Raw genomic sequence first — 24,295 nt, forward strand, 5'->3', positions numbered from 1 at the left:
AGCCTTACTATTACTTTCCATCCTTCCAGTCAAAATATACCTAAAGCAGTGAATGGAAACCCAAGTAAAGTTCTCACCCAGGTGTTTGTAATGTATCGATGTGTGTTGATTTAATCTATGACAGGCACCTAAGCAAAGATGTGCAATGTTCTACCAATGCCTTTTTTTGATCATCGTTTTATCCTCTATTTGACCTTTAGGAATTAATTTCTTCTCTTCACCCTCCTTTTATTTTCTTACACTCCTTCCCATTGATCTTCATTCTTCCCCTTTCTTTATGTGTTCCTTCCTGCCTGTCCTTTACACATGCTACTGACTCTGACTCCACCACATTGAATACACTCAGTTCCATATTTTCCATTGTGATTGTCCACAGTATAATAATTAAAGTTCATAAACGGATTATATTATATGCTGTAAATGGAAGTTTAGAGACTTTAGGATTATAGGTTTATGTAGTGTGGGATTTTTCTGTTTACAAAAATTATCACTCAAACTTCAATGCCGACACCATTTCAGCAGTACAAACCTAACAGTAATACATACACATAAAAAACAGACTTCAAATGTGTATTAACTGTTATTATGTTAACTGTTATTATTCTATTCTCATTTCTAATTGTTTATTTTATTATTCTTGATTATATTTTCAAAAGGTTATCTATTTTTTGTTTCTTTTTAACTTTTTTCTATGCTCATATACACTCTTCCAATTTTCTAGGAGTCAATATGTATTATTTTTGGTTTTAATTTTTATTGTTCTATTTAACTTGATTTCCTTGAGTTTAATTTTTGCATCCTTTTCTAACTTCGTAAGTTGACTCATTACCCCATGTACTTGAATAAATAAGAGCAATTTAAAGCAATAGAAGGCCTCTGCATGCATCTTTGCTCATACCACCAAACCCATGCTCTGGGCTCCCATTATTTTGTAACTAATTTACTATCAATTAAATAAAGGATCGGTCAATAACCAATTTAAATTATCAACATTTAACACATTGTGTGAAGAATTCCTCAAAGTTAATTCCTTCTCTCATTTCTTTCAGGTCACTTTAGAGTCTTCCCTTCCTTATGATTCAATGGACCAAGGAAATGGCTCTGTGGCAACTGAGTTTGTGTTACCGGGACTCGCACAATCCTTGGGAATGCAGGTTTTCCTTATTCTTTTCTTCTCTTTGTTCTATGTGGGAATTATCTTGGGAAACCTCTTCATTATGTTAACAGTGATTTTTGATTCTCACTTACACTCCTCCATGTATATCCTGCTGGCCAACGTATCACTCATTGACCTGGGCCTTTCATCCACCACAGTTCCTAGGATGATCTCTGATCTTTTCAGTGGTTGCAAAATCATTTCCTTCCATAACTGCATGATACAAATGTTCTTTATTCCTGTCATGGGAGGAGTTGAGATGGTACTGCTCATAGCCATGGCATAGGACAGGTACACAGCCATTTGCAAGCCTCCCCACTATCTAACTACAATGAATCCCAAAATGTGCATGCTTTTCATAGTGGCTGCTTGGATCACTGGGGTGATTCATGCTGTGTCTGTTTGTTTTTGTCATCAATTCACCATTTTGTGGCCCTAATAATGTGGGGAGCTTTTATTGTGATTTTCCTAGGGTTATTAAACTTGCATGCATGGACACTTACAGACTAGAATTTGTGGTCACTGCCAACAGTGGCTTCATATCTATGGGCATCTTCTTTTTCTTATTTGTATCATACATCTTTATTCTGATCACTGTCAGACAACATTTTTCAAAAGATTTATCCAAAGCATTTGTCACTCTGTCAGCTCACATCACTATAGTGGTTTTGTTCTTCACTCCGTGCATGTTTCTCTATGTGTGGCCTTTCCCTACCAAGTCAATGGATAAATTTTTTGCCATTGTGGACTTTGTCATCACTCCTGTATTAAATCCTGCCATCTATACTTTAAGGAACAGAGATATGAAGGTGGCAATGAGAAGGCTGAGTTGACAAGTTGTAAGTTCTAGGGAGATGCCATAGCAGATTTCACTGGTAAGAGCACAAGATGAGTGCCGTGGAGCATCAGGACCCTTGTGATCACCATGAACATTATGGATTATGTACAATTCATTATCACCTTTAAAAAACTGAGAACTCTACATAAAAGAGGTACTGAATTAAAGAAATTCACTTTCAAATAGAGCTGCAGTATTTCTGTTAAGTATGAAAGATAAAGTGTTATATATTCCTACTGACCTATAAAATTAAATTGCAATTTCATCAATGACCACACTCAATTTTCATGTAATTGTTTTATATCTCCATGTAAATACATACATGTACATATGATAGAGCTTTATTTATCAGTACCTTCATACTGATTATAAGCATCACTAGGAATCAATTAATATTTCTTATGGAAATTATGTGGATCCAATGGATAAAGTATGAGTTTATACAAACCAGCAGCCATTAAAAATCAAGAAATATTTCTCATCCTAATTATAGTTTAAGTTAGAGAAATAGGCAGGGAACACTATGCTACAACTCTTAAGAATTGTTTTCAGTCTTTGATTGTCAATGTTTATTTTAGAAATAGATTCTACTGTTTTGCCTTATGCAAAATTTCTCTATATTCCATTTTTTTCAACAGCAAATTTCTGTTGTCCTTGCAGTCTTCCTCAAAGCATTTCTTGATTCACCCTAAAAGAGTATCTACAATTATAAAAGTATTTCCAGGATCTTATTACCTAAAAAAAGGTACCCAACTCAGATCTCACCTTATTTAATGTACCTGTATATAAGCCAGGGTGCTTAGGACAAAGAAAATGATTGACATATTTACTTTACTTTACTTTTCCAAGTAGAACTTGAGAAGTCTGATGGGTCAAAGAGCACAATTGAGAAATCACTTGGAATGTATCCCTATGACTGATTTAAGAAACATTAATTGTGGTGACTCAGCTCAGTTGTAACTGCTGCACTGTAATTAAAGCTGCTCAATAAAATGGTAAATAATATATGAGACTTTCTTACTATTGGTCAAGGTATTTTTTTCCCTATATTTTATCCAAAAGTGATCATAAATGCTATAAGATATCTTCTTTGTATAATATCTAAAGCATTATTATTGTCTCCTGAATCCATCTGGATTTTAACCTCAGAACATTATCTTACTGGTTTCACTATGATTCTTTTAAAAACTCACCTTTAACAGAGAGGGGAGCCTGGGTGTCTCAATTGGTTAAGCTTCTGCCTTCAGCTCAGGTTATGATCCCAGAGTCCTGGAATCTAACCCCAGAGACCCATGTCAGGCTCCCTGCTCAGCGGGGAACTTGCTTCTCCCTCTGTCCCTCCCCCAGATTGTGCTTTCTCTCTCTCTTCAAATATATAAATTAAATTTTAAAAAGTCTCCTTTAACAGAGAAAGACAAGAACCATATGATTTCACTGATAGGTGACATCTCAAACACAAAATACGAATACAAAACAAACAGACTCTTATACAGAGAAAAAAAACTGGTGGTTGCCACATGGCAGATTGGGGGGGGGAGAGAAATAGATAAAGGGGATTCAGAGGTACAAACATCCAGTTATAATATAAATAAATCACAGAGATGAAAAGTACAGCATATGGAATAAAGTCAATAACATTGTAATAGTGTTCTATGGTGACATATGGTGACTAAACTTAGTTGTACTGAGCACAGAGTAGTGCACAGAATTGTCAAATCAATGTGTTATACACTGAAAGGAACGACACATTGTATTCAATTATACTTCGATATAAAGAGAATTAAGGGAAATATAAGGGAAAAAAGTTTCATTTGCACAGAAAAAAAATCATCTTTAGATTCAGTGAGGTACTAGAAATACCTAAGGAAGCCAAGAAATTGTGACAACAACCCCTGACTCAAGAAGATTCTGTGTGTATCCTCAAGGGAAAACCTGTGAGACTATATGACTTAGTCTCAGTACTCAAACTTCAGCCTGGCTATTTCCAGATCTCCTCACCTGCCTCTGGTCACTCATAAATGCTTTTAACCAAGTGACTTACTAAGGAAGACCAATCAGACACACTTTACTCTCTTAGAAATTTTCTGCTTCAAGACAAAGTGCAAAAAGGAAAATCTGTACTCTTCCATCCTTTGAAAATTGCTGTAGTCTCTTCCACATATGAAGGAGGTAGGTGGAATGATGAAAGTGAAGTATATTAGCAGAACTAAACAAAATGTAGCATTTTATTAATAAAGAGATGCTTTATTAGTAAGAACCCATTTGGCGGAATTCAATTGCGTGTACATCTTCAAGAAAAATGGAAGGATCCAGAGGTCAATTCAAATACTTAGAAAGTGTGAATATTAACAAGGATTGCCCTTTACAACTAAGTATATGTTATACAAGTGTTCTAAGTGTTGAGTCCTTCTGAATCTTCAAGGCTAATTTCTTCTTTCCTTTCTATTTCAGGATCCTTTTTCCATATACCCAGATGCCATGTTCTCTCACCCACCTCTTTCCCTCCTTCCTGCAATTCCAATATAATCTGGTTTTGGACACTTCTTTCACAGAAAGGTTCAAATCATACTCCTAGAGTTGTGGAATTTTGTCTTTGAGAGCTTTTGATCCAATGAGCTCATTTGTAAACAGGCAAACTAAGGCTTGTAGATTCTGAATGACATGCCAAAATCACACTGTAAATTTGTACTAAAATCCCCAAGTCTCCTGACTTTAATCTCGGTGAATCTTATGAAGACTTTAGGTAGTTTTCTTTAAAGAGGGGTAAAAGATATTTAGGACAAACATGACAACCTAAATGTTGAATTTTCACTTTAATCTAGTACATAGGGAAAGATTTTCTTGTTCATTTGTAGCTGGCTCTAAATCAATGTTACAGCCAATGTGTAAGATTCTGGAGAACTTCTTCAATAACCTTATGTTCAACTTAGAATCAATAGAATTCTTCTAAAACTGCTTGAACCATTTTTGAAGAATCAGATACGAGCTTTGAGAGGATTACAGTGGTGAAGGGTCCCCTGTAACTGAGAATCCAACATCATCACTCACTCCTCAGTAGTGTACACTCAGGAAATGAGATGTCTTAACTAAGTGAGCAAGAAATTCCTTTTGTTGAAGAGAAGCATATATGAATTCTTACTTGTTACCATGGTATAAAGTCATTTGCTGCAAAAGAGAAACCACTGGTCAGCTATCACCCTTGGTATATTTCTTATGGAGATGTGAGTATTGAGTTTGTCCTCTCAGTGAAATGAAATGGTTGCACATAAATAAATACTGAAGTTCCATTCTCTGAGTTGCATACTTTGATTCTTATGAACCATCCTAGACAATCAGTCACATCAGAAATGATCTCACAACAGGAATCCCATCCTCTCTATTGTCAATGATTACTATGATTGTATTTATTACCTTGCTAAACAGAAGGTAACAGAGGGCTTATGTCTTGTCTTACTATTAGACTTCTCTTTATACTTGAAAATGAAATTAGAATTGCTATGTTCTTAAAGGAACTTGAAAACAGTAATATGGAGCACTAGTAAATAGGGCTAAGGGAAAGATATGGGATAATGAAGAGAAAAGTGTAATTTCCAAGGGCGATGCAAGAACCATGATTAAGGAAAGTGTTGATAACAAATATTACTATTCCTCCAAGAGATTTAGTAAGAATAACACATAAAATTTCATACCTCCCTAGGACACATCAATTTTGACAATTACTCAGAATTTGTTAGAAATGTATTAAATAATTGCACATAATTCTTCAATAGTTCTGTGCTGTATTCATACTAACACACAAATCCCTTAGCAGGCATTCCAGAATCCTTTTTCAATTGTATCTCCAATTAAACCCCTTCACATTTTCTCTCATGTAGATTTTTTGCATTTTTCTCACTTTTCATTTCACCTCTAAATCACCTTTCTTTTATCCTTTTATTTTCCTGCTATTTTATTTATTTTCTTCTATTTTTCATCTTTAATTTTATTCTGGATTAACTCATTTTCTTCTAAGCATTTCAATATCACTAAATGATAAATATAAATTCCATTCTCTATAAGGCCTTATAACCTTTACATTCTTTTCTAGAATCTCATTTATTTTAACTTCCCCTAAGACTGGATTTCTACATCTGTCTTAGCTCTCATGTTTCTATCCAAACTTCTCAGAGACTATGAAAATTATTTTGGATTCGGTCCCTCACTCATGCCCCATAGACTATTAGACTAGTGGGCATTTTAAGATTTTTTGAGCCCGTGCATTCATTCTAAAGATGGGAAAACAGAAGGATACAGAGAACTGAGATTCAATCATCTTGTTATGATTATTTCTAGAATGCAAGTAAAATTCTTTAATGATTATTGGGGAGCTGGGGTTTCTCTATGAATCAGAAGGTGATAAACCTTCTACTAATAATTACCTAAATCTCTTGTGCACTCACTAAATACAAAAACTGTGCAAAACACTTTACTTTTACTACTTCATTTGAAATTCATAATAACCATAACAATTGAATATCATTAGTATCCACATTTGTAAAAATGGTAAAAATAGGTCTTAAATATGGTGAGTCCAACGTCCACAGACTATATTCAAAACTTGTACACTACAAATTGCCTCACTTAGCAAAACTGTGAATAAGGATTTGCCTTAGTTTGATAGACAGTTTTCCAAAATCTTAATATAAAATTATTGTGATGGGCTACAAAACCACTAAGAATAGTTTTTCAAAAGTACATGTCTTAAAATGCCTTTGTAAACGTAAACATCATATAACATTGCATTTATTTAAGAGCTACAATAGTATCTACAGAATGTAAATTGTTTTGGAGCTCAAGGGAAAAGGACATAAATTTAGGGTGGTGGTAGAGACTTAACCTAGCAGAGACAGCAGCATGAACAAAGGTACTTTATTAGGAATAAGCCTAGCATTAGTGGAAATACTAAGAAGACTTGAATAACTGGACTATAAGACACTGTCAGGGGAGGAGTGTGGGTTTAGACTGTGTGCATTTTTAATAAAGTGGATTACTTTCTTACTCCATACACAAAAATAAATTCAAAATGGATTAAAGACCTAAACATGAGACCTAAAACCATAAAAATCCTAGAAGAGAACACAAGCAATAACTTCTTTGACATACATCATAGCAACTTCTTACTACATATGTCTCCTGAGGCAAAGGGAACAAAAGCAAAAATAAACTATTGGGAGTACATCCAAATAAAATGCTCTGCATAGCAAAGGAAACAATGAACAAAACCAATAGGCAACCTAAGGAACGGGCGAAGATATAAAGGGTTAGTATCTAAAAATACATAAAAACCTTATAAAACTAAATACCCAAAAAACAATAATCCAATTTAAAAATGGGGAGAAGATATGAACAGATATTTCTTCCAGAAGACATACAGATGACCAGAAGACACATGAGGAGATGTTCATCATCACTTGCATCAGGAAATACAAATCAAAAGTAAAATGGGATATCACTCCACACCTGTCAGAATGGCTAAAATCAACAACAGCGTTGGCAAGGATATGGAGAAAAAGGAACACAGGTGCAATGTTGGTGGGAATGCAAACTGGTACAGCCACTCTGGAAAACAGTATGGGAGGTTCTTCAAAAAGTTAAAAATAGAACTACCCAATGATCCAGCAATCACACTACTGGCTATTTACCAAAGAAATACAAAAACACTAATTCAAGGGATACGTGCACCCCTGTTTATAGCAGTGTTATTTACAGCAGCCAAGATATGGAAGCAGCCCAAGTGTCCATACACTGATGAATGGATAAAGAAGAAGTGGTATATAGATATGCACTATGGAATATTATATGGGCAAAAAAACGAATGAAATCTTGCCATTCACAATGACACGGTCCATGGACCTACAGAGTATTATGCTAGGTGAAGTAAGTCAGTCAGAGAAAAACAAATACTATATGATTTCACTCATATGTGTAAGTTAAGAAAGAAAACAAATGAGCAAAGGGAAAAAGAGAGAAAGAGAGACAAACCAAGAAATAGACTCTTAACTATTGGGAACAAACTGATGGTTACCAGAGGTGAGGTGGGTAGGGGAATGGGTTGCATAGGTGATGGGGATTAAGGAGTGCACTTCTTGGAATGATCACTGGGCAATGAATGGAATTGTTGAATCATTGTGTTGTACACCTGAAATGAATAAAATACTGTATATTAACTAACTGGAATTAAAACGGTCTAACACAGAGGTTGTGTTTACAGTTTAGAAACCTGTATTCCTTGTGGAGGGAGGGATACAGTATCCATTGCTTTACATATTCAATAAATATCCTTTAATATTTTTTAAAAAAGGTAAAAAATCTTTTTTTTTTAAAAAGAAGAGATTTGAAAGACATATTAAATGAAAAAATGGTCAAGACAAACTACAGTGTTCTGGAATGGATATTTGGAAGATAAAGCTAGAAAAAAAATTGGGATAGGCAGGTGATGGGTATTAAGGAGGGGACGTATTACATGGTGCACTGGGTGTTATACGCAAACAATGAATCATGGGACGTTACATCAAAAACTAAGGATATACTGTATGGTGACTAACATAACATAATAAAACATTATTATTAAATAGATAAATAAAATAAATAAATAAATCTTTAAAAAAGAAAAAAATGCAAGGATATTTTTACTGTAACAGAATCACGACTCCTTTTGAGGAGAAAGGTGGTTGTAATTTGGATGAATCACAGAAATTTCTGTGATGGGATACCTAACATAGTTCTACATCTTCACTTGGGTGAGGATTACTTTACAAAATTTGATTAAGCTATAAATTTGTTTTCTGCCATTTTCTGTATGTTTCATCTTTCGACTGAAGAATAACAAAATCAAAGTCAAACTATGGTGAATGAGTGGTAGCATAAAACCTCTCACGCATAAGCACCCTTGTCTAGAGACCTACATTTAACTACCATTCATAAAGGCTACGAGCAGCAGCGTATGTGTTTTTGTTTTTTTGTTTTTTTAAATACTGAAACACAAAGAACAGCAGAAATTGTGCTCCTTCACCTGAGGGCATAAAGCAAGTATATCTTCAGGGAGTCAGAACAACTCAGAAAGTGTCTGTCTGTTGCATAATTCTCCCCTGTGTACTGAGTTACAGAAAATACTGCCATCATAAAAGCAGCTAATTAACAGCAATAATTGTGCTTGGGTAGTGACCAAATTCAACTCAGAGACTTGGTGTTGCCAGCCAGAAATCAGACTGTTATGGGAATTGTCTCCTAGAATCATGTTGGTTTTCTAAAGGAGGTTAAGAAGAAAAGCGGTTAATGAGTCACCTGGGGGGTGACATCCTTTTCTGTAAATTACCATCTCCTTCCCCTAATAAGATTTGTTTTTTCAAATCTTAAATGGGGTGCGTCTGTGGCTCAGATGGTTAAGCAGCTTCCTTCAGCTCAGGTCATTATCTCCAGGTCCTGGAATCAGGCCCTGAGTCCAGCTCCTGCTCAACGGGGTGTCTGCTTCTCCCTCTCCCTGCCTCTCCCCCTGCCCCTGCTCTCTCTCTGTCTGTGTATCTCTGTCTCAAATGAATAAATAAAATCTTTCTTTAAAAAAAAAAGATTTGTTTTTTCAATCTATCATCTATCTATTTTCTATCAATCTATCTGCCTTTTTATATTTTACCATGAAGACAAAAGAAAGCTCTTGAATGACAAGGAGAGCAAATAATAAAAACAATAGGAAGGGAAAAATTGCATCAACAATGGCAGCACTGCAATCTCCCTCAGGCTTTGAATAACTTCTTCTAAAAGTATAAACTAAGGAGACTCTATCAGCCTCATTCTATGTATTCCAAAATTGGGTCTAAATTTGTATTCAACCAAATAAAGCAAACTGTTAAGGTTACTCCAATCCATCCGAGCTAATGTAATGAATACAGAATAATTGTTTAGTGTAATACTACAATTGAATGTGGCCTAATTCAATATTACATTCATTCCATCCTAGTCTATCACTCTTAGGATCCATTCCCATACATATGTTCTAGATGTCTGTTGATAATCATATGGAAAATTTTACAGTTCTCTTGTTATGTATTGCATCTTGTCATGAATTCCACTTTGTCCCTCACTCACTGCACTTTCTGGGACTTGAGCCTGCTTATAAGACTAGGAGTAATATGAAGAGGTGGGGACAGGCACTGAGGATTATCGGCAGTCCCCTCTAGGGCAACCAACTCAGGAGAGGTCATTATAGTTTTCAGGTAAGCACACACAAATCTCTTCAGATAGAAAAAAGAAAACATGCTTCCACCAGTAAAATAGGATTGAGAGAATCTCTGGTTTCCGAGTTTGTATCGCTGGAACCCAGTTCTTGGGAAACTAAAGTTTTTCTCATGCTGATATTCTCCTTGATCTCGTTAGGGATCATCCCAGGAAATCTCTTCATTTTCTTTTTAGTAATTTTAGACTCCCATTTACATTTTCCTATGTCCTTCCACCTGGCCAACCTGTCCCTCACTGATATGGACATTTTTTCTTTATTACAGACCCCAAGATGATTACAGACCTTTCAAATCAATACAAGATAATTTCCTTCCAAAGCTGCATGACACAGATATGCTTCATCCACATCATGGGAGAAGCAGAGATGGTGTAACTCATAGCCATGGCATTTGACAGGTACACAGCATCTGTGAGCCTCTTCATGACCCAAACATCAGGAATCCTACAATATGTGTTTCATTTATAACTACTAGCTGGGTACTTGGGGTGATATCCATATGTCTCAATTTGTTTTCATTATGAACGTGTGTTTTGTGTTCCTAATAAAGTAAAATCTTCTATTATGACTCTCCTAGAATCATAAAACTTGCATGCATATATGGAGGCAAGTTGGAATTTACTGCTGCTGCCAGCAGTAATGTCACGAGTATGAGCACCTTCTTTCTACTAATCCTTCCTGTATCTTCATTTTGGTCACTGTCTGAAAATGTTCTTCAAAAGACTGATCCAAAGCACTTGTCAGTGGGTCAGCTCACATCACTGTGGTGGTTCTATCTTTCAGTCCATACATATTTCTCTATGTCTGACCTTTCCCCACATCATCAAGTGATAATGCCTGTTCCTTGCTGACTTTGCCATCACCTGTGACTTGAATCCTGCCATCTATACATTACAGAACAAAGACATAAAAGTAGCAAAAAAAGATTGAACAAGCAGAGACATGATTTCAGATTTTGCTGACTGAATCTGACTTTTGAGCTCTAAAACTATATGTCCATCAGCCACTTGGATACTCCCCGTAGGCTTCTATCATTGAACATGGTCAGATCTGGGCATAACATCTATCTCATGGAATAGAGTTCAGCTACTAGAGCATTTATTCATAACCTCTACTATCATGGGAAATGTGAATCCACCATGATATGGGTTATTTTAGGAGACAGCATCACTATCTACTAAACTTTATGATTGAAATTGTGATCATTTTGACAATAGAAGGATATAATGACATCACTTCTGCTTCCCATAGGTTGGCAAAAGAACAGCAACCATGGTTTGGGGAATGTCAGGAATGATTACATCAAATATACATAGGACTAGTAATTCTATCTAGTTACTCAGGTTGTATTCCCTCAGAAGATAATCCAAAGACAAAATCTGATTGCCAGTAATTTGTTTGGAAGTTTATTTCTGACTATATGATTAAGGGAATAGAAAGTGAGTCAGAGAAGGGAATGTTGCTTATGTTGATAAATGTAACTAGGGTACAAGCATACAATGGCCTTCTGGGGGACTCTATCAATTCTGTGGCTTAGAATTATCCCAATTGAAGGGAAAGGAGCTGGAATACTTTTTCTTTTTTTAAAAGATTTATTATTATTTATTTGTGGGGGGGAGTGGGGTATGGAGGAGACAGAGAGGGACAAGCAGACTTGGTGCTGAGCACGGAGTCTGATGCGGGGCTCGATCCCAGGATTCAAAGATCATGACCGGAGCCGAAATCAAGAGTTGGACATTTAACTGACTAAGTCACTCAGGCATACCTACTTTTTTATTTTTAAAGCTTGTTTTAACTCCTTAGCATGTCCAGTCGTTCCCACACAGACTACTGTGCATTCCAGGAAGCCAGAGGAGATGTTCAGGTACCTGCAGTAGAGAAACATCTCCTTGTTTGGAAGCAAGAAATGCCACAGCATATCCCACTTTTTAAAGAACTTAGTTCCCTTTACCTTATCCTGTCATAGATTCTTCAAAGTGGTGGCTGTTTTAACTTTCACAAAAGGAAGACTTAAAACAGGAGCGACAAGCTACGGCAGCACTGTTGCTCATAGCTGATGGTTATATTCTCCACTATCACCCATTCTAAATAGCCCTGGCCTCAGGCGGTTCTTCTGATGATCTCTGTTACTTGCCTGCCGAGGTGAGCCAGTGTTTTATGAGCAGGTTAGCCCTGGTTGAAGTGTTCCTGCCCATCTACTGTTGCTACAGTTGCTCCACTACAGTTATCATCCATCACAGAGCTAACAAGGCATGCCTCAGTGGATCTCTAGTTTTAGACAAACTCTTCACTGTATCACCCGTTAACGAGCAGCAACCTGGTATTTATCCAATATGGGATAAAAAAGAGGTAATTCGATCTTCTGAATGCTGGTCTTCCAATGTGAGGAACCCCAAATGACAGAAAAGCAGGTAAACATTTTAGGTTTACTATAACCCATACTGGGTCTCCCAAAAGAAGCAGTCTCCCCACTACAACAAAACCTAAAATGTGAGGGCAGAGAACAGAAATTATGCAAGAACTCCACTGAGATTTATGGTAAGATTTATGATTTTCTCTACCCCTTTGCTTGCAAAAACCTATGTATTTTTACCAACAAGGGACACAGCACCATCTAAAGGTCACTGAATCAAAGCATATATGTTGAAGCATAGACCCCAACTCTGCATGGTATCATCTTCACTGGTGCCTCAGGTGTAACTGTAACAGGCTATTCCAATGTTCTATCAGATCAACAGCTCCCAGTCATGCAGTGTAGAAAGGAAAAACAGGTTCCTTTGTTCTGCGTGCTCATGTGTACTTTCTTAGCTATAAAGCGGGTAGTCTTCGTCTAAGGAAATATTATGCAAGATTTCATACTGGAAATCAGACACTGTGAACACTTGGATAGTGGTGTAGGCCAAAGCACTCGAATTAGGAAAGATAATACATACTCAATATATAAATCCCCATAAGGATAAATCTCTATCTCCTCCAGTTTAGAAAGGGTTCAGTGTTGGTAACTACTGTCAACAGATTGATTTCAGTCTTTGAAACATGGTACCATTTCAAAGATCTCCCTGTGCTGCTGACAGGTCAAACAGGCTACAGTGGCAGTAACAAGCAAAAACTCATGTAACAGAAAGCTCCCTCTGTAGAGACTATACATAGCCTTCCTTTCTACCACAAAACCTACTTCATTCATGGGTCCACTGTGCAAGCATTAGGTTAGCTGAGGACAGCACAACCATCTAGACTTTCAATCACCTAGTTCAACACGTTACACCTAATGATTCCTTAAACTAAATTCTCATTGTTCAAATAAGTGGTGTAATTTCACTCCCCTGGTTGAAACCTGACACATTCCACTCCAAAGAAAAAGAAAAAGAAAAACTTAAACAATTTCACTAGGGAATTCTCCAAACATGTAACAGAAAAAGCATTCTAAATCTCTTTTAGAAATATATAAAAAAGATGAAACAGTTTATATGACTGAGATAAAATAAAGGGTCTGACTATCATACAAAAGATGCAACAGAGTTCTTACTCAGTTACACACTTTTCTAATAATTCAAGGATAAAGGTAACTGCAAGACACAAGTCTGAGAGTGCCAACGTAACTCCCCAGGTTCTCTCTTGTTGCACGAGGATGTTACCTGGCCCAGATATAATAGATGACGTCTCCAATGATACATGAAGTCTACTACTTACAGAAGGGAGGTATTTGGGTCATGACATATCTCCTTTTTATACTCCAATATGTACAGAGTAAACATTAATATTTTGTTGTGTGCTGTGTTTCATAAATCATAAAGTTCAGGTTCATTTGCCAGAGCAAACTAAAATGACAACATATATCTTGCTAACATTTCATTATCTAGCATCTAATAGAGACCACTAGGAGGAGATCCAGTTACCATGTTTTCATGGAGATTTGACCAAGTAATTTCTTCCTGTTACTCCCATTCATCCTCTCCTCCTCCCTATACCTCTCTCTCTCTCTCTCTCTCTCTCTCTCTCTCTCCCCCCACTCCATCATTTTGCCATGACCATGAAACAGAGAATGGTTATAGACCAGTTCTTAAACCATTCCTTCCAAAAACCAGGTTTTTAAAAAGACAATAACATTATAAGAAAGTAAAATTATAAAACAATTTGTATATCCTTAAAAGATATAATAACGTAAGAAGTAATGATAAAGTAAAAACAGTGATATGTAAGTAAAAGAAAACACCAGGGTAAGTTAGTTTTATCTTAGAATGCAAGGTTGTTTTAACATTTGAAAATCAAAGGAATTCACCACATCAAGTATATGAAGGAGAAAAAAAAATCAAACTAACATTTTTACAAATATAGAAATGCATTCTATTAAATCCAATACGCATTCTCAATAAATCTCATAACAAAAGTCTTAGCTAACTAGGCATAAAGGGTGTACTGGGTTGAACAGTGTCCCCACAAAATTCACATCCATCCAGAACATCAGAATGTGATCTAATTTGGAAACAGTTTTTGCAGATGTAATTAAGGTAAGGATCAAGCTATCATCACACTGAACTAGGATGGACTTTAAACCTAACACATGTCCTCACAAGAGACAGAAAGACACAAAGGAGGGAGGCTATGTAAACACAGAGGCAGAGATTGAAATTATACTGTCACAAACCAAGAAATATCAGGAGCCACCAGGAGATGGAAAAAGCAAAGAAAAATTCTTACCTAGAGTCTTCAGAGGGCGTGTGGACCTGTTAACTACTTGATTTGGACTTCTGGCCTCCAGAACCTTCAGAAAATAAGTTCCTAGATTTTTAAGCCACAAAATTTGTGGTAATTTGTTACAGCAGCCTTAGAAAAATAAGATAGGATGGAACTTATTCTGATAAATAATATTTACACAAAAACTACAGGACACATTGCAGGTAATGTGATATATTAAGACCTTTCCCCTGAGATCAGAAATATGTCCACATTCTTCTTACAACTATTTCTATTTTGTATTTTACAAAGGATATCACATGTAAAATAAAATGAAAATATTAAATAAAATGTATTAAAATTGAATGTAATAAATAAAACATTTCTTCACAGACATTATTAGCTACATGTTAATTACCTTCCCACAGGCTCCTACAGCATACCCTACCTCTTTATAAATAGTATTTAGTACACTATTGCCTGTTGCTTTCAATAAACAGTAAAATAAATGAGATAGTCTTAGAGTGTACAACAAAATATAAACATAGTTTCCAAAGTGTTTTAAAAGCAAAAATATGCAAGCAATGAAAACTGAGCTGTCATCAAAGCAACACCAAATTCACAAAATTTTCAAAAATCCGACTATAAGTCTTAAAATCAACTGGAAACTATGATATATCAGGAAGAAAATAAATATAGCACTCACATTGTTTTAAGTTGAAAGTATAGTATGATTTGCAAAACACTAGGAAGGTAACCAACTTATATAAGGCAGGGCATCTCAACTTCAGCACTATTGACATTTTGGGGAGTCTAAGTCTTTGTTGTGGGGAGCTGTCCTACATGTTGTGCGATTTATGACAGTATGACTCACCTATACCCAATAGATGCCAGTAGAACCAAAGCTCACTCCCCACATTGTGAGAACCAAAAATATCTCCAGACATTACCAAATGTCCCTAAAGGGACACAATCATCCTGGGTTGAAGATCACTATTTTAAGGGTAATTAAGGATATTCACTCAATTCCTTCTTATGGAACTCACATTATACGCCAACTTCAAGCATTTAGTCTGTACTAAGGACTAGCAACACATCAGAAATGTATTATTATAAGAAATATATTATAAAAGGCATCCAAATTGTCAAGGAAGAAATCAAACATTCACTACTACAGATGACAGAGAGAAAGATAGAGAAAACCCAAAAGACTCCACCAAAAATTTGGAAGAAATGAAACATTCACTACTACAGATGACAGAGAGAAAGATAGAGAAAACCCAAAAGACTCCACCAAAAATTTGCTAGAACTGATACACCAATTCAGCAAAGTCACAGGATAAAAAAATCAACATACACAAATCCGTTGCATCTCTATAAACTTATAATGAACCAGCAGAAAAAGGAATTAAGGACTCAATCCCATTTACAACTGCACCAAAACCCATAAGATACCTGGGAATAAATCTCACCGAAGAAGTAAAAGATCTGTATTATGAAAACTATAAAACACTGATGAAAGAAATTTAAGATGACACAAAGAAATGGAAAAACATTCCATGCTCATGCACTGGAAAATATTGTTAAAATGTCTATACTACCCAAAGCAATCTAGACATTTAATGCAATCAAAATAACACCAGCATTTTTCACAGAGCTAGAACAAACAACCATAAAATTTGAATGGAACCACAAAAGATCCCAAATAGCCAAATAACCAAATAGCCAAAGCAATCTTGAAAAAGAAAAGCAAAGCCAGAGGCATCACAATTCCAGACTTCAAATTATATTACAAAGTTGTAGTCATCAAGACTGTATGGTACTGGCACAAAAACAGACAGCCTAGAGCAATGGAACAGAATAAGGAACCCAGAAATGGACCCACAACTATATGGTCAACTACTCTTTGACAAAGCAGGAAAGAATATCCAACAGAAAAAGACAGTCTTATCAACAAATGGTTTTGGGAAAACTAGACAGCCACTGCAGAAGAATGAAACTGGACCACTTTCTTATACCACACACAAAAATAAATTCAAAATGGATAAAAAGACCTAAATGTGAGACAGGAAACCATAAAAATCCTAGAAGAGAGCACAGGCAGTAACCTCTTTGACACTGGCCATAGCTACTTCTTACTAGATATGTCTCTGAGGCAAGGGAAACAACAACAAAAAAATAAACAATTGGGACTTCATCAAAACACAAAGCTTCTGCACAGTGAAGGAAACAATCAAGACTAAAAGGCAACCCACAGAATGGAAGAAAATATTTTCAAATGACATATCTGATACAGGGTTAGTATGGAAAATCTGTAAAGAACTAATGAAACTCAACACCAAGGAAACAAATAATATAGTGAAGAATGGGCAAAAGACATGACTACACATTTTTCCAAAGAAGACATCCAGAAGGGCAACAGACACATGAAAAGATGCTAAAAATATCACTCATAATCAGGGAAATAAAAATAAAAACTACAATGAGACATCACCTCACACCTCACACCAGTCAGAATGGCTAAAATTAATAACTCAGGAAACAAAAGATGTTGGCAAGGAGGCAGAGAAAGGGCAACCCTTACACAGTTGGTGGGAATGCAGACTGGTGCACCACTCTGGAAAACGATACGGAAGTTCCTCAAAAAGTTAAAAATAGAACTACCCTATGATCCAGCAATTGCACTACTAGGTATTTACCCAAAGGATACAAAAATACTAATTCAAAGGGATACATGCACCCTGATACTTATAGTAGTATTATCAGCAATAGTCAAATTACGGAAAGAGCCCAAATGTCCACTTACTGATGAATGGATAAAGAAGATATGAGATATATACATTCCAGATATATATATGGAATATTACTCAGCCATCAAAAAGAATGAAATCTTGCCATTTGCAACAACATGGATATAGGTAGAAAGTATTATGCTAAGTGAAATAAGTCACAGTGAAAAGAGAAAAACAAATATATGATTTCACTTACGTGTGGAATTTAAGAAACAAAACAAATGAACATGGTTGGGGGAAGGGAGGGGAACTGAGAAATAGGCTCTTAACTATGGAGAACAAACTGAGGGTTACTGGAGCAGAGGTGGGGATGAGGGAGGGATGGGTGAAATAGGCGATGGGTATTAAGGAGGGCACTTTTTGTGATGAGTTTTGGGTGTTGTATATAGGTGATGAATTACTAAATTCTACAACTGAAACTAATATTATGCTGTATGTTAACTAAATGGAATTTAAATAAAAATTTGGTGAACGAAATAAATTTAAATTTGCACACATGAAATAACAAAAAAAGAAACATATTCGGTCTACAGAGAATGGAAGAGCTTTGTTTTAAAATCCCAATGATCTACACTGTGCTTCACCTATAGGGGCCTAACAAATCCTCTACACATTATCTATACATGTTTCAGAAACTACCCATTGCATCAAAAACCAGGGATGTACTGTATGGTGACTAACATAATATAACAAAAAAAATTATTATTAACAAAATAAAAATTAAAAAAAGAAACTACCCATTGCATCTACCCTAGACCACTGGTCTCCTGGAAATTATCCCAAAGGGACTGGCCTGTGAATTTGGGGGAAATATATTTCCCACTCTCTGGAATACATGTATGCTACAAAAGTGTCTAAATTTTTGCCACTTCTGGGGTGTCTGGGTGGCTCAGTCAGTTAAGTGTCTGCCTTCAGCTCAGATCGTGATCCCAGGGTCCTGGGATTGAGCCCCACATAGGGCTCCCTGCTCAGTGGTGAGTCTGCTTGTCCCTCTCCCTCTGCCTGCTGCTTCTCCTGCTTGTGCTCTCCCTCTCTCTGTCAAATAAATAAAATCTTTAAGAATAAATAAAAATAAATAAAATTTTGCCACTTCCTTCTCACCACATCCAATAGCATTATATCATTACTGTAATGGACCTGGATGATGTCCTATGGAATAGAAAACGGAAGAGTTAATAGAGTCCTGAGATAGAACAGTGAATACATGTTGCTGGATCTTCCAGTTAAAAACAAAATGCTTCTGAAAATTTTTACTAACAAATATAGAGGGGAAAAACCATTTCCTAGATCAATAGGAATCAAGTATATATTGATTTAATACAGTAATGAACTGATATCTGGAACAAGAGGTATGATTGCAACTACCGCCTGGTTAAGTTTAACATAATGTACTATTGCCCTTAAGGATCACCAGCTTCTGCACAGGTCAAATATCCAAGTTGAAAGAGGAGGTTGGAATCCTCTTTGATGTAGGCATCAAAAACTCTGCATCTTGGAGAGAATAATGTCAGCAAGATGGTGGAACCAGTAGCCCCACCTCTCATTCTTCCACAGAAACAGTTATTTGACAAAAATATACAGACCAAAATACCTTTATGAGAGTTCTGGAATCCAGTTAAGAAGTAGCAGTACCTCAGACGAGCAAAACACCAAGAACAACCACATTAAATTGATAAAGAAGAGCAATTTCTCTCTATCTGAATAAGCCCTTCCACCAAGCCAGCACAGCTCAGTGTGTAGAGATCACCTCAGACTTACACTTCTCCCACTGAGGGAAGAGTGGAACTTGCATCCAAGGACCACAGCTCTTTTGGTGCATCAACCAAGGGGCAGTAACAACACAAGTGCTGTTGAACCAGCATAGTTTGGGTGACTGCGAGCAACTAAAAACAAAGGAAAAGGGCAGATGGCTCGCTGCAAAAATAAGCAGAACAGAGAAAAGAAAGAAATCAGCTACACTAAAAGTGTTTTTTTAAAAAATATAAACATTCTCATTTAAGATGCCATCAAAAGAATACAATACACAGGCATAAACTTAACCAAGGAAATAAAAGACTTGTACACTGAAAACTATAGAACACTGATGAAAAAGATTAAAGCAGGCACAAGTAAATGGAAAGACATCTCATATTCATGGATTAAAACACTTAATATCATTAAATGTTATTACTACTCAAAGTGATCTACAGACTCAATGCAATCCCTAACAAAACTTAAATGCCATTTTCAGGGTCACCTGGGTGGCTCGGTCGTTAAGCATCTGCCTTGGGCTCAGGGCATGATCCCAGAGTCCTGGGATTGAGCCCCACATCAGGCTCCTCCACTGGGAGCCTGCCTCTTCCTCTCCCACCCCCCTGCTTGTGTTCCTTCTCTCACTGGCTGTCTCTCTCTATCAAATAAATAAATAAAATCTTAAAAAAAATGCCATTTTCACAGAAATAGAAATAATAATCCTAAAACTCATCTGAAATGACAAAACACCCCAAATACCCAAAGTAATCTTAAGAAAGGACAAAGCTGGAAGCATCACACATCCTGATTGCAAAATATATTACAAAGATACGATAACAAAATGACATGGTACCGGCCAAAAAAATATATATATTTTTTAAAGCAGACATAGACCAATAGAACAGAGAGCCCCTTCAAAAAACTCCACACATACATAGTCAACTCATTTACGACAAAAATGCAAAGACTATACAAGGCAAAAAGGAGAGTGTCTTCAATGAATGGTATTGGGAAAACTGGCTATCCAAATGGAAAAGAATGAAATAGGACTTTTATCTTATACCGCACACAAAAATCAATTAAAAATGGGGGCGCCTGGGTGGCACAGTGGTTGGGCACCTGCCTTTGGCTCAGGGCGTGATCCCAGCGTTATGTGATCGAGCCCCACATCAGGCTCCTCCGCTGGGAGCCTGCTTCTTCCTCTCCCACTTCCTCTGCTTGTGTTCCCTCTCTCACTGCCTGTCTCTATCTCTATCAAATAAATAAATCTTTTAAAAAAACCAATTAAAAATGAAATAAAGGTATAAAACTCCTAAAATAAAAGCTAAGAGAAATGCTTCATGGCACTGTATTTGACAGTGATTTCTTACACATGACATCAAAAACACATACAGTGTAAACAAAATACATCAAGTGCTCTCCTTAATGCCCATCACCCAATTACTCCATCTCCCCACCTACCTCCCCTCCAGCAGCCCACAGTTCAATCCCTATAGTTAAGAGTCTCTTATGGTTCCCCTCCCTCTCTGTTTTTATCTTATTTTTTATTCCCTTCCCTTCCCTTATTTCATTACTTTTATTTCTCAAATTCCACATATGAGTGAAATCATATGATATTTGTCTTTCTCTGACTGACTTATTTCATTTAGCATAATACACTCTAGTTCCATCCATGTCGTTGCAAATGGCAAGATTTTATTCTTTTTAATGTCTGAGCAATATTCCACTGTATACATATACCCCATCTTCTTTATCCATTTATCCATCCATAGACATCTAGGTGCTTTCCATGGTTTGGTTATTGTGGACATTGATGCTATAAACACTGGGGTGTGGGTACCCCTTCAAATTACTATTTTTGTATCCTTTGGATATATACCTAGTAGTGCAATTGCTAGGTCATAGAGTAGTTCTATTTCTAAATTTTTGAGGAATCTCCATATTGTTTTTCAGAGCGGCTGTACCAGTTTGCATTCCCACCAAAAGTGTAAGAGGGTTCCAGTTTCTCTGCATTCTCGACAACATCTATCATTTCTTCAATTGTTAATTTTAACCATTCTGACAGGTATGAGGTGGTATCTCATTGTGGTTTTGATTTATATTTCCCTGATAATGAGTGATGTTAAGCATTTTTCATGTATCTGTTAGCCATTTGTATGTCTTCCTTAGAGAAATATCTGTTCATGTCTTCTGACCATTTCATGACTGGATTTTTTTTTGTTTTGGGGGTGTTAAGTTTGATAATTTCTTTATAGATTTTGGATACTAGCCCTTTACCTGATATGTCATTTGCAAATATTCTCCTATTCCATTGGTTGCCTTTTAATTTAGCTGTCTGTTTCCTTCACTGTGCAGAAACATTTTCTCTTGATGAAGTCCCAATGGCTCATTTTTGCTTTTGTTTCCCTTACCTCTGGAAATGTGTCTAGCGAGAAGTTACCGTGGCCTAGGTCGAGGAGGTTGCTGCCTGTGCTCTCCTCTAGGATTTTGATGGATTCCTGTCTCACATTTACCTCTTTCATCTATTTTGATTTATTTTTGTGTATGGAATCAAGAAAGTGGCCCAGTTTCATTCTTCTGCATGTGGCTATCCAATTTTCCCAAAACAATTTGTTGAAGAGACTGTTTTTTTTTTTTTCCTGCTTTGTGGAAGACTAGTTGACCACAGAGTTGATGGTCCATTTCTGGGTTTTCTATTCTGTTCCATTGATCTATGTGTCGGTTTTTGTGCCAGTACCATACTGTCTTGATGATTACAGATTTGTAATACACCTTGAAGTCCAGAACTATGATGCCTCCAGCTTTGCTTTTCTTTATCAACATTACTTTGGTTATTCCAGGTCTTTTTTGGTTCCATGCAAATTTTAAGATTGTTTGAAGGTATTGAGAAATGCTGCTATTTTGATTGGGATTGCATTGAATGTGTACATTGTTTTGGACAGCATAGACATTTGAACAATATTTGTTCTTCCAATCCATGAGCATGCGATATTTTTTCCATTTCTTTATTTATTCTTCAAGTCCTTTCATAAATGTTCTACAGTTTTCAGAGTACAGATCCTTTACCTCTTTAATTAGGTTTATTACTAAATATCTTATGGTTTTTTTGGGTGCAATTGTAAATGGAATTGATTCCTTGATTTCTCTTTCTTCTACCTCATTGTTAGTCTATAGAAATGCAACTGACCCCCGTACATTGCTTTTATATCCTATGACTTTATTGAATTCCTGTCCATTCTAGCACTTTTTGGGTGGAGTCTTTAGGATTTTCTACATAGAGTATCATGTCATCTGCAAAGAGTGAAAGTTTGACTTCTTTGCTGATTTGGATACCTTCTATTTCTTTTTGTTGTCTGATTGCTGAGGCTAGGTCTTCCAGTATTATGTTGAACAACAGTGGTGAGAGTGAGCATCCCTGTCATCTTCCTAATCTTAGGGGGAAAACTCTCAGTTGTTTCCCATTGTGGATGATACTAGCTGTGGATCTTTCATATACGGCCTTTATGATGTTGGGGTATATTCCCTCTATCCTTATTTGTTGCGGGTATTTAGAAGAAAGCAAGCTGTATTGTCAAACACTTTTTCTGCATCTATTGAGAGGATCATCTAGTTCTTATCTTTTCTTTTATTAACGTGGTGTATCATATTGATTGATTTGTGGCTATTGACCCCCTTGCACCAGGAATAAATCCCACTTGGTCATGGTGAATAATACTTTTGTATTGTTGGATCAAATTAGGCAGTATCTTGAGAATTTTTGCATCCATGTGCATCAAGGATGTTGGTCTGTAATTCTCCTTTTTAGTGGGGTCTCTGGTTTTTGGGATCAAGGTAATGCTGGCCTCGTAGTATGATTTTGGAAGTTTTTCTTCCATTTCTATTTTTTGGAACAGTTTCAGAAGAACAGATATTAATTCTTCTGTTTTGGTAGAATTCTACTGTGAGACCATCAAGCCCTGGACTCTTGTTTGTTGGGATATTTTTGATTACTGATTTAATTTCTTTGCTGATTATGGGTCTGTTCAGGTTTTCTATTTCTTCCTGTTTCAATTTTGGTAATTTATATGTTTCTAGGAATTTATTCACTTCTTCCAAATTGTCCAATTTGTTGGCATATAATTGCTCATAATATTCTCTTATAATAGTTTGTATTTCTGCAGTGTTTACTATGATCTCTCCTCTTTCATTCATGATTTTATTTATTTGGGTCCATTCTCTTTTCTTTTTGATAAGTGTGACTAGGGGTTTGTCGATCTTATTAATTTTTCAAAGAACCAGCATCTAATTTCATTGATCTGTTCTATTGTTCATTTTTTTTAAATTTCTGTATCATTTATTTCTATTATTTCACTTCTCATGCTGGATTTAGGCCTTATTTGCTGTTCTTTTTCCCAGCCCTTCAGAAGTAAGATTAGGTTTGAGACTTTCCCTGCTTCTTGAGGAAGGCTTGTATTCCTATATACTTCCCTCTTAGGACCACCTTTGCTGCATCCCAAAGGTTTTGGACTGTCCATGTTTTCATATACATTTGCTTCCATGTTTTTTTTTTTTTAAATTCTTTAATTTTCTGGTTGACCCATTCATTCTTTAGTAGGATGTTTTTAACCTCCATGTATTTGTGGTCCTTCCAAATTTTTCTTGTGGTTGACTTCAAGTTTTATAGCATTACAGTCTGAAAATATGCATGGTATGAGTTCAATCTTCTTGTACCAGTTGAGTCCTGATTTGTGACCCAGTACATGATCTTTCTGGAGAACATTCCCAGGTGCACTCAAGAAGAATGTGTATTCTGCTGCTTTAGCATGTAATGCTCTAAATATATCTTTGAAGTCCAT

General features: G+C 36.2%; 2 pseudogenes; both read left to right on the forward strand.

Moving 5' to 3' along the window:
• Positions 1–1,082: 1,082 nt before the first annotated feature.
• LOC103656818 lies at positions 1,083–1,989 on the forward strand (annotated as a pseudogene).
• Positions 1,990–7,430: 5,441 nt separating this feature from the next.
• On the forward strand, positions 7,431–11,193 carry LOC103656819 (annotated as a pseudogene).
• The last annotated feature ends 13,102 nt before the right edge of the window (positions 11,194–24,295 follow it).

This window comes from Ursus maritimus, unplaced genomic scaffold, assembly GCF_017311325.1.
Source record: "Ursus maritimus isolate PB19 unplaced genomic scaffold, ASM1731132v1 scaffold_83, whole genome shotgun sequence".
NCBI lineage: Eukaryota > Metazoa > Chordata > Mammalia > Carnivora > Ursidae > Ursus > Ursus maritimus.